Raw genomic sequence first — 14,580 nt, forward strand, 5'->3', positions numbered from 1 at the left:
CTGTTCAGAGGCAGATCGGCCCCGGGTGGCGCGTCCCCGCAGCTTGGCGCCCTCTGTCGGCAGAGCTTCTGGGCGCTCGCCGGCTCCGGCGCACGTCCAGCCCCACCAGGGCCCCGGCCGGGGCTCTGCCTGCCCCTGCGGGCGCCCCACATCCAGGAGGCACCAGGGCCCGTGGACTTGTGTTCTCGTGGGAACCAGTCATCTCAACGGCCCCAACATGAGGCCTCTCGTCGCTGTGCCCGCCAGCCCCCTTCAGCCCGAGGCGGCCTCCGCCGGGAGCCTCCCAGATCCACCCGGACCCCTAAGCTGGCCTCTCCCCGTCTCGGGGTCCCTGATGAGAACCTGATGAGGTGCTACTGAGCCAGGGTGGGTGGTGGGGGGAGTCCGTCCTGGCTTGGGAGGAAAGCTGGCTCACCATGGGTGGGGTGCTGTGCTCTAGCCTTTGTGTGTGCTGTCAGGTGGGTGGCACGCAGCTCCCTCCCGCATCTGCCCTGAGGCCTGGACTCCAGTCCGGCCTCGGCCCCCCGACTGCAGCACCCCACGTTGTAAAGGGTTCGCACGGTGGAGGATGAGTCATTCCATCTGGAGGGCTGTATCGGCTGCATTTATTATTGTGATTATTATTTAAAGGTTGAGACAAAATTCAAGTACCGTAAGGTTCGCTCTTTTTGTGCATACAGTTCAGTGTTTAATATATTCTCAAGGTTGCGCAACCATCACCACTAACCCCAGAATTTTTTCGTCACCCCTAAAAGAGACCCAGTACCCCTTAGCAGTCACTCCCCGTTTCTCCCTCCCCCCAACCCTGGCCACCACTAGTCTACTCTGTGTCTATGAATTGGCCTGTTCTGGACGCCTCATATACATGGAATCAGACAACATGTCTGACTTCTTTTTCTTATCAGGTGTTCAAGGCTCATCCACGTCGTACCTGTGTCAGCACCTCACCCCATGTAGTGACTGAGTGCTGCTTCGTTGTGTGCCAGACCGCGCTTTGTGCATTCAGCAGTGGATGAGGCCAAAGCTTCTGCGAATAGTGTTGCTGTGAACGTTTGTGTACACGTTTTTGTGTGAACATGTTTTTAATGCCCTTGGGCTATAGCTAGGCATGGAATTGCCGAGTCATATGATAACTCCTTGTATAACTTCTCGAGGAGCTGCCAGAGTCTTTTCCAAAGTGTCTGTACCATTTTGAATTCCTACCAGCAATGCACAACGGTTCCAATTTTTCCACATCCAAAACAACCCTTGTTATTGTTCATCTCTTTGAGTCTATAGCTGTCCTGGTGGGTGTGAAGTGGCGTTGTTTTGCGTTTCCCTGATGACTGATAATAGATATTGAGTGTTCCCTCCATGTGCGTATTAGGTATTCGTATATGTACTTTGGAAAAATGTTTATCTACTTTGGAAAAATGTTTATTTAAATCTTTTGCCTGGTTTAAAATTTTTAAAAATTGTTGAATTTTTCTTTATATATTCTGGATACTAGATTCTTATCATATATATGATTTGCAAATATTTTTTCCTGTTCTTTGTGCTGTCTTTTCACATCCTTGATAGTGTCCTTTGAAGCACAAACGTTTAAAATTTTGATGAAGTCCAATTTATCTGTTTTTTTCTTTGGTTGCTTGTGCTTCACATTGTCACATCTAAGAAACCATTGCCAACCCTCCTGCACTGTTGATGAGAATGTAAACTGGTGCAGCCACTATGGGGAACTGAATGGAGGTTCCTTCAAAAATTAAAAATACAACTCATATGATCCTGCAATCCCACTCCTGGGCATGTGTCCAGAAAAGACAGAAACTCTAATTTGAAAAGATACACGCACCCCTATATTCATAGCAGCACTATTCACAATAGCCAAGACATGGAAACAACCTAAATGTCCACTGACAGGTGAATGGATAGAGAAGATGTGGTCCATATACACAATGGAATATTACTCAGCCATAAAGAAGAATGAAGCAATGCCATTTGCCGCAACATGAATGGACCTAGAGATGATCATACTAAGTGAAGTAAGTCAGACAGAGAAAGACAAATACCATATGACATCACTTATATGTGGAATCTAAAAAAATGATACAAATAAACTTATTTACAAAACAGAAATAGACTTATAGACACAGAAAACAACCTTACGGTTACAAAGGGGAAATGGGGGGAGGGATAACTTGGGAATTTGGGATTAACAGATACACACTACTATGTATAAAACACATAAACAGGGCTTCCCTGGTGGCGCAGTGGTTGAGAGTCCGCCTGCCGATGCAGGGGACGCGGGTTCGTGCCCCGGTCCGGGAGGATCCCACATGCTGTGGAGCGGCTGGGCCCGTGAGCCATGGCCGCTGAGCCTGCGCGTCTGGAGCCTGTGCTCCGCAATGGGAGAGGCCACAGCAGTGAGAGGCCCGCGTACCGCAAAAAGGACCAAAACAAAACACATAAACAACAAGGTCCTGCTGTAGAGCACAGCGAACTATTCAATATCTTGTAACAACCTGTAATGGAAAAGAGCCTGAAAAGGAATGTATGTATGTATGTGTGTGTGTGTGTGTACATGTGTATATATATGTGTACACATATATATACACACACACATATATGATGGAGTCACTTTGCTATACACCTGAAACAATGTAACTCAAATATACTTCAATTAAAAAAATACCAATAAAGATGTATTAAAAAAATACACATGGGAAAAAAAAGAGAGACAGCAAAGAAAAAGGAAACCATTGCATATCCAAGGTCACAAAGACCCCATCTTTTCTTCTAAGGCTTATAGTTTCAGCTCTTAAAGTCACGTCCTTGATCCGTCTTGAATTAATTTTTATATATGGTGTGAGGTAGGGCTGCCCCCTCATTCCTCTGCGTGTGTGCATATCTAGCTGCCCCAGCACCGTTTGTTGGAAAGACTAGTCTTCCCCGTTGAATTGCCTTCTTGAAGATTAATTGATCACAGATACATAGATTATTTTCCTGGACTCTCAATTCTGTTTTCTCCATCTGTATGTCTGTCCCTGTGCCAGGACCGCAGAGTCTTGATAACTGTAGTTTGTAGTAAGATTTTGTTTTTATTTTTGAGGTACACGGGCCTCTCACTGTTCTGGCCTCTCCCGTTGCGGAGCACAGGCTCCGGACGCACAGGCCCAGCTGCCATGGCTCATGGGCCCAGCCGCTCTGCGGCATGTGGGATCTTCCCGGACAGGGGCACGAACCCATGTCCGCTGCATCGGCAGGCGGACTCTGAACCACTGCGCCACCAGGGAAGCCCTAATTGTCTTTTTATTACTGAGTTTGTGAAAATTAATAAAAGGAAACCTCATTTAAAATGGAGTTGGGAGGCCAGCAGAGGGAGCTCCCAGGCAGGTACCCATTTTTATTTTTATTTTACTTTTGGCTGTGTTGGGTCTTCGCTGCTGTGTGTGGGTTTTCTCTAGTTGCGGCGAGCGGGGGCTACTCTTCGTTGCGGTGCACGGGCTTCTCATTGCAGTGGCTTCTCTTGTTGCGGAGCACAGGCTTCAGTAGTTGTGGCGCATGGGCATAGTTGCTCCGCAGCATGTGGGATCTTCCCGGACCGGGGCAAGAACCCATGTCCCCTGCATCGGCAGGCGGACTCTCAACCACTGCGCCACCAGGGAAGTCCTGTAGTAAGTTTTGAAATGGGGAAGTGTGAGTCCTCCAACTTTGTACTTCTTTTTCAAGCTTCTTTTGTCTGTTCTGGGTGTCTTCCATTTCCACATGAATTCTAGGATTAGCTTGTCACTTTCCACAGAAGAGGCAGCTGGAAGTTTGATGGGGATGGCTTGAATCTGCAGATTGCTTTGGGGAGCGTTGCCGTCTTAACATTATGTCTTGCTGTCCGTGGACCCAGGATGTCTTTCCATTTACTGAGGTCTCTTTAATTTCTTCCATTGATGTTTATACTTTTCAGGACAAGTCTTACACGTCTTTTGTTTAACCTATTCCTAATCTTTTTACTTGTAATTAGGTCTGCTCGGATTTCCTGGTTTTTTCTGGGTTAGTTTCAGAGTTTGTCTTTCTGGGAATTTGTCATCTCATCTAGGTTACCAGTTTGTTGGCAGACCTTTGTTCATCTTATTCCCTTGTGATCCTTTTTATTTCTGTAGGGTTGGTAGTACTATTCTCGCTTTCATTCCCGATTTTAATAATTTGAGTCGTCTGACTTTTGTCAGTGTAGCTAAAAATTTGTCAATGTCACTGATCTTTTTAAAGGACCAACTCTTGGTTCCACGGACGTCTCTCTGTTGTTTTTGTGTTCTTTGCGTTGGCTGCGTTTCGGGTTAGATCACACAGAAGCCTGTCTTGGAAGTCTCATTGCTGCCGTGGCTCCTGGGGAGGATTCCATTCTCTCCTTCTGTCTTGCCTTGCCTTGTGTTTGGTTGACACTGAGCCATCCTCTACTTGTTCCTGAGGCAAGTGGCTGCCCTTCTCCTGAGCCGCTTGTGGTGGCCACAGGTGGCATGTGGCTCTGACTTTGGGTCCTCTTCCCATGCGACAAGCTTCGGGGCAGTTTTCCTCTGTGCCCGGGCGAGGTGGCCCTCACTGCAGGTTCATTGGCTTCGCCTGTTGCTTGAATGAATGCAAAGTCAGCGCGAGTCTGCTTCCAGCCTGGTGCCCCTCTGGGCACTCTGGCGTCCCTGGGCCCTGTGCCCGCAGCTCCGAGACCCTGAGGGTTGTCACGGATGCACGTGCTCCCTTCTGCGTGCGGGCTGTCCTCTCCAACGTAGGAAGGCGCAGCGCGTGCCTGGGGTTGTCTGCAGCCAGCCTCCCGCTGGCCCGCGGAGGCCATGGACCGAGAGGAGCCCGCACAGTGCGAGCTTGGTTCACCCATCTGATTCCGGAGGATGACCCTGCAGTTGGCCCTGGTCTCCAGGGAGTGTGGACACTTCCTGACTCAGGGGCAGTTTTCCAGAGCCCATTAGGACCAGAGGTGGCCGTGAACCCTGCTGTCCTACCCCGTGTGTCTGCCCAGGAGGGAACCGGCTTCTCGCAACGAGGCAGGTCTTGCTTAACCAGTGTGAGCAAGAGATTGACTTGAATCCGCGAAAAATGGAGCTTCTCGTGGAACACACTGACCCCAGTGTCCCCCACTCTTCCTTTCCCAGTGAGGCTGTCAGCGGCCCCCTGCTGCTGCTCGGCCACTGCACGGTTGCCAGGAGCCCTGAAGGTTAAGGTCACAGTTCCCAGTGTGGAGCCTCTTTGGGGGTGACCTGAGGGAGTCTCAGCTCTGAGGCTCGGCCGCAGTGGTGGGCTGGCCCTTGCCGACCGCAGCCCTGGCCTCTGCCTGGCCTGGGAAGAGGCCCGCCTCAGCCCGCGTGGTCAGCCTGGCGTCCACACCTGGCACTTGAGGTCCTCGGTGGTCCGAGCTCCGTCCTGTGTGCGTGGGTTCCGTCTGAGGGCGAGCGCTGGGGCCTCCTCGGAGTGGAGCCCGCTGCGGGGGGCGACTCTGCCCGCCCCCGCTGACTTGGGGTCTGAGCCCTGCCCTCAGTGGGGCGGAGTGAGGGGAGGATCATGGCCAGGTTACCTGCTGCCAGCGCAGGGCTCGAGGTACAGGAGACAGAGCTGCTCTTGCACGTCTGAGCAGAAACGGAAGTTTTAACAAGCAGGTGGCTTCCTTGTCAGGCCGAGTCCGCCCCGCCTCGGGCCCTCGCACTGCTGTCGGGCAGAGGGCACCACTGCCGGCCCTGCCTGGCGGCTTCGGACACCTGGGTCCTCCGCCCCTGCCCTCGCCGAGGTGGGTGCCAGGCAGGCCTCTTCCCGTCACCGGTGTTGGGCTCGGCTGTGTGGGTGGAGCCCAGGGAACCACAGTGACAGGAGGACGGCCACGTGGGCCCTGCCAGAGGCACCGTCACCATCAGGCTGCGCTTCTCCCCCTGCCGGGCATTCAGACTGGTAGGTCGTTGACACACCCCAGTTTTAAATTCTGGTTACTGTGAAAGACAGTAATACTTTGGCTTAAAATATTCTTTTCCAACAGCTTGTCATTAGCTGCCTGAAAACAGACATTTTAGTCTAAAATGTGAAAAGAAGAATTAGAAAGTGAAAACTCATTTCGTGGCTCCTGTTTGATTGACACGTGCTCCTGTGCAGCACCTGAGACAGCAACCGCGGGGGTGAATGCAGGGCTGTGTCCTCGGCATCTTGGGGGCCCGGTCAGGACCTGCAGCCCCCAGGCACGGAGCTGCCCGTGTGTCCCCTCTGCTACCCACGATGTTTGGAATCGGTTTGCGATGGAACACAGGGTGTTTTTTTGTATTTTCCTAGACATTTTAAAAAGTGGCATTTGCTGGGTTCTGAGATGGAGACCACATGAGTGTGTGTAAATGTAACACATCTGTATGTAAATAGGTGTTGTTTAAACATAAACTACCTTCCATTTACTGTTCCTTAGTATACAGTGGTTTTTAAAAATACATGAGTGGTGAGCAGTGTGGTCTCTGAGTTTCACTTCAGGGTGACAAAGGATGCAGGGCAAAGTGTTGATTTTAAGGAGGGGCATTGGTCCTGGCGGGGCTAGAAGGCCTGGAAGTGTTTGCCCTTCACCTTGGGCCTCTCCTTCCTGAGTCTGCGTCACGAGAAGGAGCGGGCAGCCAGAGCCTCATGGACATCGTTCCTGGGTTCAGACGTGGCCTGGGCACCGTCGCTGAGCGGCAAGACCCCGGACGTTTGGCCCAGGCCGTTGACCCGGGAAGGGAGGACGGAGGCCCCCCTGCCGGTCGGGGTCTCGAGGAGCAGCGAGGCCCCAGCAGGACTGTCTCTGTGTCTGGGCTCCTCTCAGAGGCCAGCGCAGACGTGGCGCCCACACCCAGCACCCCTGCCCCGCCACGCCTTGTGTACCCGCCGTCTGCGCGTTCCCAGACGGCCCACCTGGCTCCTCCCTCGTGTCCCTGCGAGGGCCGGGGCGACCGTAGCTGGCTTAGATGCCACAGAGGCCTCGCTTTGCTGCTGGGGATCCGTGCCCACCCCAGAACTGGTCGTGTTTGGAGGCGGCTACTCCGCCACCCACCCTCGAGGTAAAGGGCAGTGACACCCACTGGTCACAAGGGGGCGAGGGATGGCATCCTTGAGGAAAGGGGGCGCCCCAAGGGGCTGTCCTGGCAGCAGCACGCTGTCTCCTCCGAGACTCGCCGAGGCTCTCCCATTGCCTGGTGGCCGGCCGTGGGCCTTTCTTCCCGCACTTTGCTCACTTGGGGGCACCCACCTGTGGGTTCCCACCTGTGGGCTAGGGCTCGCGCGGCTGGCGCCCTGGTGTCTGTGCGTGTGCTGGCCAGCTGGGAAGCCCTCAGAGGCTTAGCCAGAGTCTGCCAGAGGCAGAGTACTTTGCCCAGTACTTTGAGGTTGGGAACTTTGGCTTTGAGCTGGATGTGGACCGATAAGACGTGACAGGAATGGATGAACTTGCACTTGTGTGCAGCCCGCTCTCGTCTGTGGACCAGCTCCTGTGTCCACGGTCATCTGTGGGCCAGCTCTCATGTCCGTGGGCCAGATGTGTCAAGTGCTGGGGTGGCACCTGGGAGCTCGAGCACCTCGGAGCTGGGAGGGCTGTGGCTGGGCTGGCCGGGGCCTTCGGTGCCGTCCTCCCCGTCAGGGCCACTCGTGTCGCGGGGTCAGTTGGCCAGTTTTCCAGCTGCAGGAACTTGAGAGCTACTCCTGGCCCTGCTTGACTGGTCGGCCCCGCCTTTGTTCTTTTAAGACAACAAGCTTCGGGCGTGAATGTCTGTGACTCAGCTTCTGAGCCCAGCCTGGCGGAGTGCACTGTGGCATCCCTGGGGGCGCCCTGCTGAGCCCGGGCCAGTGGAACGCTCGCTGGTCCACCCACCTCCCGGGTCCCCCGCGCACCCAGGCAGCCCTCCTCCCCGCTGCGGCCCCTCCTGACCCTGACTCCTCTCCTCGGCACCTTCTCCTGAGGGGCGCGGCCCCAGGCAGGTTCCTGGGGGTGGGAGGGCCAGCGGACGGAGCAGTGCCCGAGGCTGCTCCCCCCAGAACTGCCCCCGGTCCGGACCTTCCCCCGAGCTCCCGGCAGCCGTCCCCCCCTTCCCAAGGTGCTCAGCCAGTCCACACCCGAGCTCTGGTCCAGACGTCCCCCAGCCCAGGCCACGCCAACTCCTTCAGTCACGAGCTGACCAGCTCTTTCCCAAATCCAGTCTGTTAGCACAGCGCTTCCCAGCTCGCAGGGCCGTTGTCTGCCTGGGGCCCCGCAGGGCCGTCCGAGGCGGTCAGCGCTCCCCCTCCCCTGGCAGGTGCACTGTAGGGCCGGGGGCCGGGGGCGCATCCTGGAGTTCACTGGGGACGTGCGAAGGCCTTGCCATTGATCGTGTCAGCTCTGTATCTTGGTCTCCAACCCTGGGAAGAAAACCTGAGTCAGAGACGAAGGCTGTGGCCTTTCCTTGAGGTGACGCGTGTCAGGCCTGGACTGCTGACTGTGGTGGACTGTACTGTCGCTGGGACGTGGAAGGACCGGGGATCAAGGCCAGACCCTGGGAGGCCCCAAGGGCCACTTCCTGCCGGAGCCTGAACGGAGGAAGGTCCGGCGGGGCGCCCGCTTCCCGGCCCGCGAGCCCCTGGGGCCCGGCCTGCTCCCCGCTCAGCCTGGGCCCGCCTGGCCCTCGCAACTGAGCTGCCCTCGGCCTGTTGCGAGCGGAGCAGAACCTCCTGGAAAGTCTTCAGAGGAACAGTCGTCAGGCTGGAACAGTGTTCAGTGCTTGCGACGGTGGACTGCCCTGGGCCGGGGCCCCTTCGGGGGGATCCCTGCGGCCCCCAGCCTCTGGTGGTGCTGACATCTAGGGACACGGCAGAGTCAGGACAAGCTCCGGGGCCCTGGCGAGCGGGAGCCGCAGGGCCTGCTGGGAGGAGGTGCCCGAGGACCTGGGGAGACCCCGCCCCGGGTGGAGGGCCCGGTCGGGGGAGGGCGCCAGCTGCAGGCCTGCACCTGCAGCTCTTGCAGGAGGTCCGGGCGTGGGAGGAGCTTCTGGGAGGCCGAGTCTCCTTGGCCGGCCTGGGCTGGGCGTCCGTGTCGTGGGCCCGGGGCGGCAGCGAGGTATGGGGGTCTGAGGGTGTGGTGCTTCTGGGACCCCTGGCCACGAGGAGGGGAGCAGATGACGGGGGCCTGTGTCCTTGTGGTCTCCATGTATGCGTTCTCTCTGAAACGTTCTCCGGACTCCTGCTGTGGCTGTACGAGTAGAGGGGTGATGGGTGGTAATAGTCTGACTTGGGAGCTTGGGCAGGACCGGAAAGCAGCGTGAGCTTTGTTCAGAGTCCGGGCTGTGAAGCCGCTGGGGCCCCTGGAGCCGGCCGAGGGGTCAGGCCGGCGCCGGGTCTCCTTGTTGCCCTCCCCCCTGCCCTCCCCCCGGCCCAGAGTTCTGGTTCTGGCGTTTCCGGGGCCCTGCGGGGGCGGCTCCATCTTTCCTGGCCAATCAGGTGTCTCAAATGCAGATGTTGGCTTCGTATTTACAGCAAGGGAATTAAACGGGAGCGTGTTCGTGTTCGCTAGTTTTACAGAAAGGCTCACGTTTTGTTTTGTGTGTCAGGGCAGGAGAGCAACAGAAAATACCAGTAAGTCTGAAAGGATCATAATTATGGGTTGCCGTAGTGAATAACTTTAAAATCGAGAAGAATTCTCAGGGCTGCTACTGAAAACGAAGCGTGAGGGGGTGTCCCCAGAAAGATGACACCAGAAAAAGGAGCGGAAAGAGGGAAACAAGCCCAAAGTCTCCCCGGCACACGGGGTCAGCTTTATGGTTCCACCGTGATTGCTGGTCGGGACTGACACGCAGGGGCTCTAGTGCCTGGTCTTCATTACTCTGTGCTTTGGTCCAGGCGTCAAGGACGTACATCCACTCGAAGTTCATCCGTCAGGGTCCCCAGCACAGGCTCGCAGACGCCACCTCGGAGGGCGGGCGTGTGGGCCAGGCACAGCTTCGGGCCCTGGATCTGCGGCCTCCTCTCCTGTCATCGTGCTGGTCGCCGTCCTCTGGGTGTGGCAGTGTGTCCTGGGGGGCCTCTCGGTGACCTCGTCAAGCCCTGGGCTTCCTCCTTGGCCTGGGCAGCCCTGTGTGTTGTGAAGAGCATCTTGAGTGTGTCTGGGCGGTTGTGACCTTGCCTCTGGGGGCGTGTGACTCAGGGCGTGGGTCGTCCCTGGCTGTCAGGCCAGCGCCTCTCATGCCGCTCCTGGGCCCCCCCACCACCTGTCGGTCACCTAGTCAGTCCTTACGCACCCACGTGATTGAGAGTCAGTTCTAAAAGTTCTGGAGTTGTTTGGAATAGAATGTATACATCAAGAGTGTTTAAGTGGCTGAAAGCTCCTGATGAAAACTCAGCAGTGGGGTGGGGCAGCACGGGGGGTGTGCAGTGTGATTTCTGGGCACCCAGCACGGCTGTTAGCGGGGTGACTTTCCACGGGGCCTGGGCATTCCAGCCTTTGAGGTGCTACGTTCAGGGTTTATTCACGTGGCACGTGTGTACCATGTACCTGCTGTGTGCCGGACCCCACATGGCCCGCGGGGCGGTGCTTGTGGGCAAGCTGTGCTCGGAGAGGCCGCTGGCTGAGCCTCATGGAGCCACCCCTGCTCCGCGGGGAGCAGCGCGGATACGGCGAGCCGTCTCCAGGGCGCTGTCCTACAGCCTCCGTGCTGAGCAGTTTGACATGTCTCCACATGTTTCGTAGAGCTTGTTTTAAGTGGTGCCTATTTGAAGATTTATTTTAATTCCAAATCTAAAAACAAGAAATGAGCCAGACTTTTCTCTAAGGCACTTTTCCTCTCTTGGTCTTCAACCTACAGCCGTGGAGGCACGCCTGCTGGTGTGGACGAGACTCCAGATGTTTGGGGTTTGCCGTCGTTCTGAGCGCGGCCCTTGCAGGTGCCCCTGGACTCGAGTGTTAGCCGGTGGGCGAGGTCGGGGCTGGAGCATCCGTTTTGGCCTAGACCTTTAGATCAGCGGCATCGCCTTCTCCACACACACGGATACGGCTCTTCCCCCTGATTTACAGGCTCTCAGTTTGGGCCTATGTCTTGGAGGCGACTTCAGCAGGGCCTCGGGGCAGGCCGTGCCGGGGTGGTCTTGGGGTGTGGCTGCCGCCTTGCCACTTGCACTGCTCCCCTTGGTTCTCCAGGGACCCTTATCAAACCTAAAACAGCTCTAAGGCATTAATTTGTTCAAACATGTTCAAATAATTTTGAAAAAATTAATGAAAGGGATACTTTTCTAGCAAAATATACATGACCACGTTGACCCTAGAGGAGAGAGAAAAGCTGAACCAGCCAGTTATTTGAGAAGAAAAGATCAGTCGATTTGTCAAGGCCACGGCCCCAGAAAGCATCCAGGTGCAGATGTTCCAGAGTGGGTCCCACCAAACGGTCAAGGAACAGCCACCTGCCGTTCTGCTTGACCTGTCCCCGCTCCAGAGTGACTCCAGGGCCACGGAGGCAGGACCGTAGGCAGCTGCAGGGCCGTCCCCCTTCTGCCTGGTGGCGGGATGGCCCCAAAGAGGGTCAGCAGCAAATAAGAGGGGTTAGGCCCATAAGCACTGCTTCGTATTCAGAAAGGTTGGGCCGTGTAGTTCGGCGTGTTATAGTTAATAATTTATCAATAGGAAGAACCCCTCGCTTGGCCACCTCTATAGCTGCTAAAGATGTATTCGATAAAGTTCAACATCTCTGGCTTAAACTTGATTACTCTTAATAAACTTGAAACAGGCCGCTGTTTCCTCATGTGGTTTGGGACATGGAACTCAAACATCTGCAGTAGGTTCGGGCAGACGGAGACATTTGCTCTAACCGTGGTTCTTCAACATGCCTAGAAGCTCCAGCCGGTGTAGTTAGCAAATAAACACGAGGAGTGTAGCCACTGAAACGCTAGAATGGACAAAGTGACCCACAGCTGGAAAAGTCGAGAGTCTACCGCAAACCTACAATGTACAATGAAAGCATTTAGTAGTGAATTTAATATATAAAGTCGGTAGCATTCTTATATATGCAAACAGTAAACAGAGGAGATCCCATGTGTGATCATAAAATACACAGGCATGAACTTAAGAAATATGCTGTCATTATGTCACGTCAGGGTGGGTGACCTCGGTGGGACTTGGGGCCATGATGCTGGCCCCCATCTCCGGTTAATCTGGTGCCTGCATCTCCCCACCATCAGGTGACCCTCTTCCTGTCCTGCCCTGCAGTGGGGGCCGGTCACCAGGTCCCCAGCCCCCTACACTCGAGGGGGTAACAAGCCTCACCTCCAGGGGCATCCGCTTGTACTGTTGGGTATCTCCCAGTTCTTCCCGTTTATTTATTCTTTCAGTTGTCCGTTTACGCCAGTGTGGATTCATGGACATTTGTCGTATTCCTGGGTCACAGCCCATCACTGTCATACATGGGGGCTCAGACGGCCCGACTCTGGCCGTGGCTCTGTGTTCACGCCCATCCTGCTGTTTTCTGAGCACTTCCTGACTTTGCAACCCGACAAGATGTTCCGAGCAGCTCGGCTTGGAATTTCCCTGCCCAGCCCTGAGTCGGCCACTTCTCCAAAGAGTCTGGTTCTTCATTGGAGAATGGTATTTAGAGACAGGATCTGGGCGCTGGTGTGCCCGTTTACCCCAGCAGTGTCATGTGCAGCTTCCTATCAGGGAGGGAGTCTTCCTGGAAGGCACCCCAGGATTCCCCGGTCTCGTCCAGACTGTCTGCTACCTGCCCCAGGCCAGCCGGCCGAGGGAAGTGGGATTGCACAGCCCTGGGATACCCCTGGGTGGGCACATTTGCATCTGCAAATGTCTGGGCCCTTGCCCCCCTAGACTACCCGCAGTGCTGTCTCAAATCTCTACTGCACTGCTTTGGAATTCGACAGGTACAGGGACATGCAGTGGCAGCCAGGAACACTCTATAAGAAGAGTGGTGACTCAGAAGGGACGCTTGAGCAGATGTTACAGTGGACCACAGAGCTGTGGGACTCAGACAGTTTGGAACCGATATCGAACAGAGGTCAGGGGACTACAGTTGCCAAGGCCGAGTTGTACATTTGAAAGTTGCCAAGAGAGTAGAGGTTAAACGTTGTTGTCACAAGGGAAAATGTGTAACTCTGTGAGGCGATGGCTGTCACCTAAACCTACTGTGGTGATTATTTTGCAACAGATACAGATATCAGTTCATCACATTGTACACCTGAAAACTTACACAGTGTTTTGTGTCAATTATATCTCAGAAAAGCTGGGGGAAAAGAGAGGTAGGTCAGGGGGACATGACAGTGCTAGAAAGAGACACAAAAGTGCATGAGAACTTGCCACGTGACGAAGGCGGCGTTTCCCTCCCAGCAGACAAGTTTCAGTGAGGGTTTCTGAGGCGGCCTGGTGGCCCGTGAAGAGCAGAGCTGAGTCAGAGACTGACTGTATTTCACCACATCTGAGAGCGTCACTGGGGCGGGGGACCAGGAAGGAGAAAGAAAACCACTGCCACAGTAGGATCACCCACCACGCGTTCACTGGTAAATTTGCACGTGAAAATAGATAGAATAGCGAATTTGAGAAACAGGAGCAGAAAAAGTACCAAAATAATTTTAAAAATCTCGGCGTAGAGAAGACCTCTTTGAGTAGCACATGCGCACACGCACATGTACATGCGTGCACACACACACACAGAATCCACAGGCATCTTAGGAAAGGTCGGTACGTTTGTTCTACATGCGTTGGCCTGTCTGTTCTGTTCCAGCCCCGTTCTGGGCTCTGGGGAGAAGCTGGTGAACTGGACAGAACAGAACAGAAAGCCCTTGTGTTCGAGCATCTTATATTCCAGCCAGTGTCTAACTCACGTTCATGTTCAGAATGATTATTTCCATTTAAAACTGCCTGTTCAGGTGAGGCTGCAAGGCTTGGTATGCTTCTGAAAGCCACTCTTGCACCCGAGGCCCTGCCATCTGCCCCGAGGTCCAGCTGACCTTCCAGTTTTATTATTCCAGTGCCTGGTTATTTAAAATACATGATTTAATTTTCTCTAAACACAAAGTTTATTGTAATGTGAATTATACTCCCACTTTTTTGTGAGTCATCACGTGATAACTTAGTGCTCAATGACAACATATGGAAAGCATTTTTGAAAATTTTGGCGAGACCCCAGCTGTTCTTGTGTTCATCTGCTGCCGCCCGTGTGAGGTCCAGCCGATGCTGTATGGCCAGGTCCTCACGGAGACCGTCTGCACGAGCGCTGCTGGTCAGCTTTGGCCTGATAGTTCAGAAGAGTGCCTAGCAGCTCCATGAGATCAACAGGATTTTTAACCTGTCTTTAAGTAAGCCCTGAGTTTTCCATTTCAAGCAAATTGTTAAGAATTTTTCAGAAACAATTGAAGCTTAGTTAATAAAGATTGAAATTTTATTGCCCAAAACATGTAAATTCATTACATGTATTTGCAAAAGTAAACATAGATTGCAATGGTATATTATTTGTACGTTTTGGAAATTCTTTTAAATACTGGACATCTGAAAACACCTGATTAATTCTACTCACGCAATAAACTGCTAAATTCTGATACTGCATCTTTTTCTTTTGGACCGTCATTGATTCTCTGTGGTTA

General features: G+C 54.2%; 1 protein-coding gene and 1 pseudogene across 11 annotated transcripts in view; one reads left to right on the forward strand and one right to left on the reverse strand.

Moving 5' to 3' along the window:
- The window catches only part of INPP5A (inositol polyphosphate-5-phosphatase A), a 179,670-nt gene that overhangs the window by 15,169 nt on the left and 149,921 nt on the right, over nt 1-14,580 (forward strand). The gene's annotated exons all lie outside the window — the stretch shown is intronic.
- On the reverse strand, nt 793-5,882 carry LOC149747351 (uncharacterized; annotated as a pseudogene).

Source organism: Delphinapterus leucas, chromosome 16 (genome assembly GCF_059928025.1).
Source record: "Delphinapterus leucas isolate spDelLeu-1000000601 "Yukka" chromosome 16, BTC_Dleu_Yukka2, whole genome shotgun sequence".
Classification (NCBI taxonomy): Eukaryota; Metazoa; Chordata; class Mammalia; order Artiodactyla; family Monodontidae; genus Delphinapterus; species Delphinapterus leucas.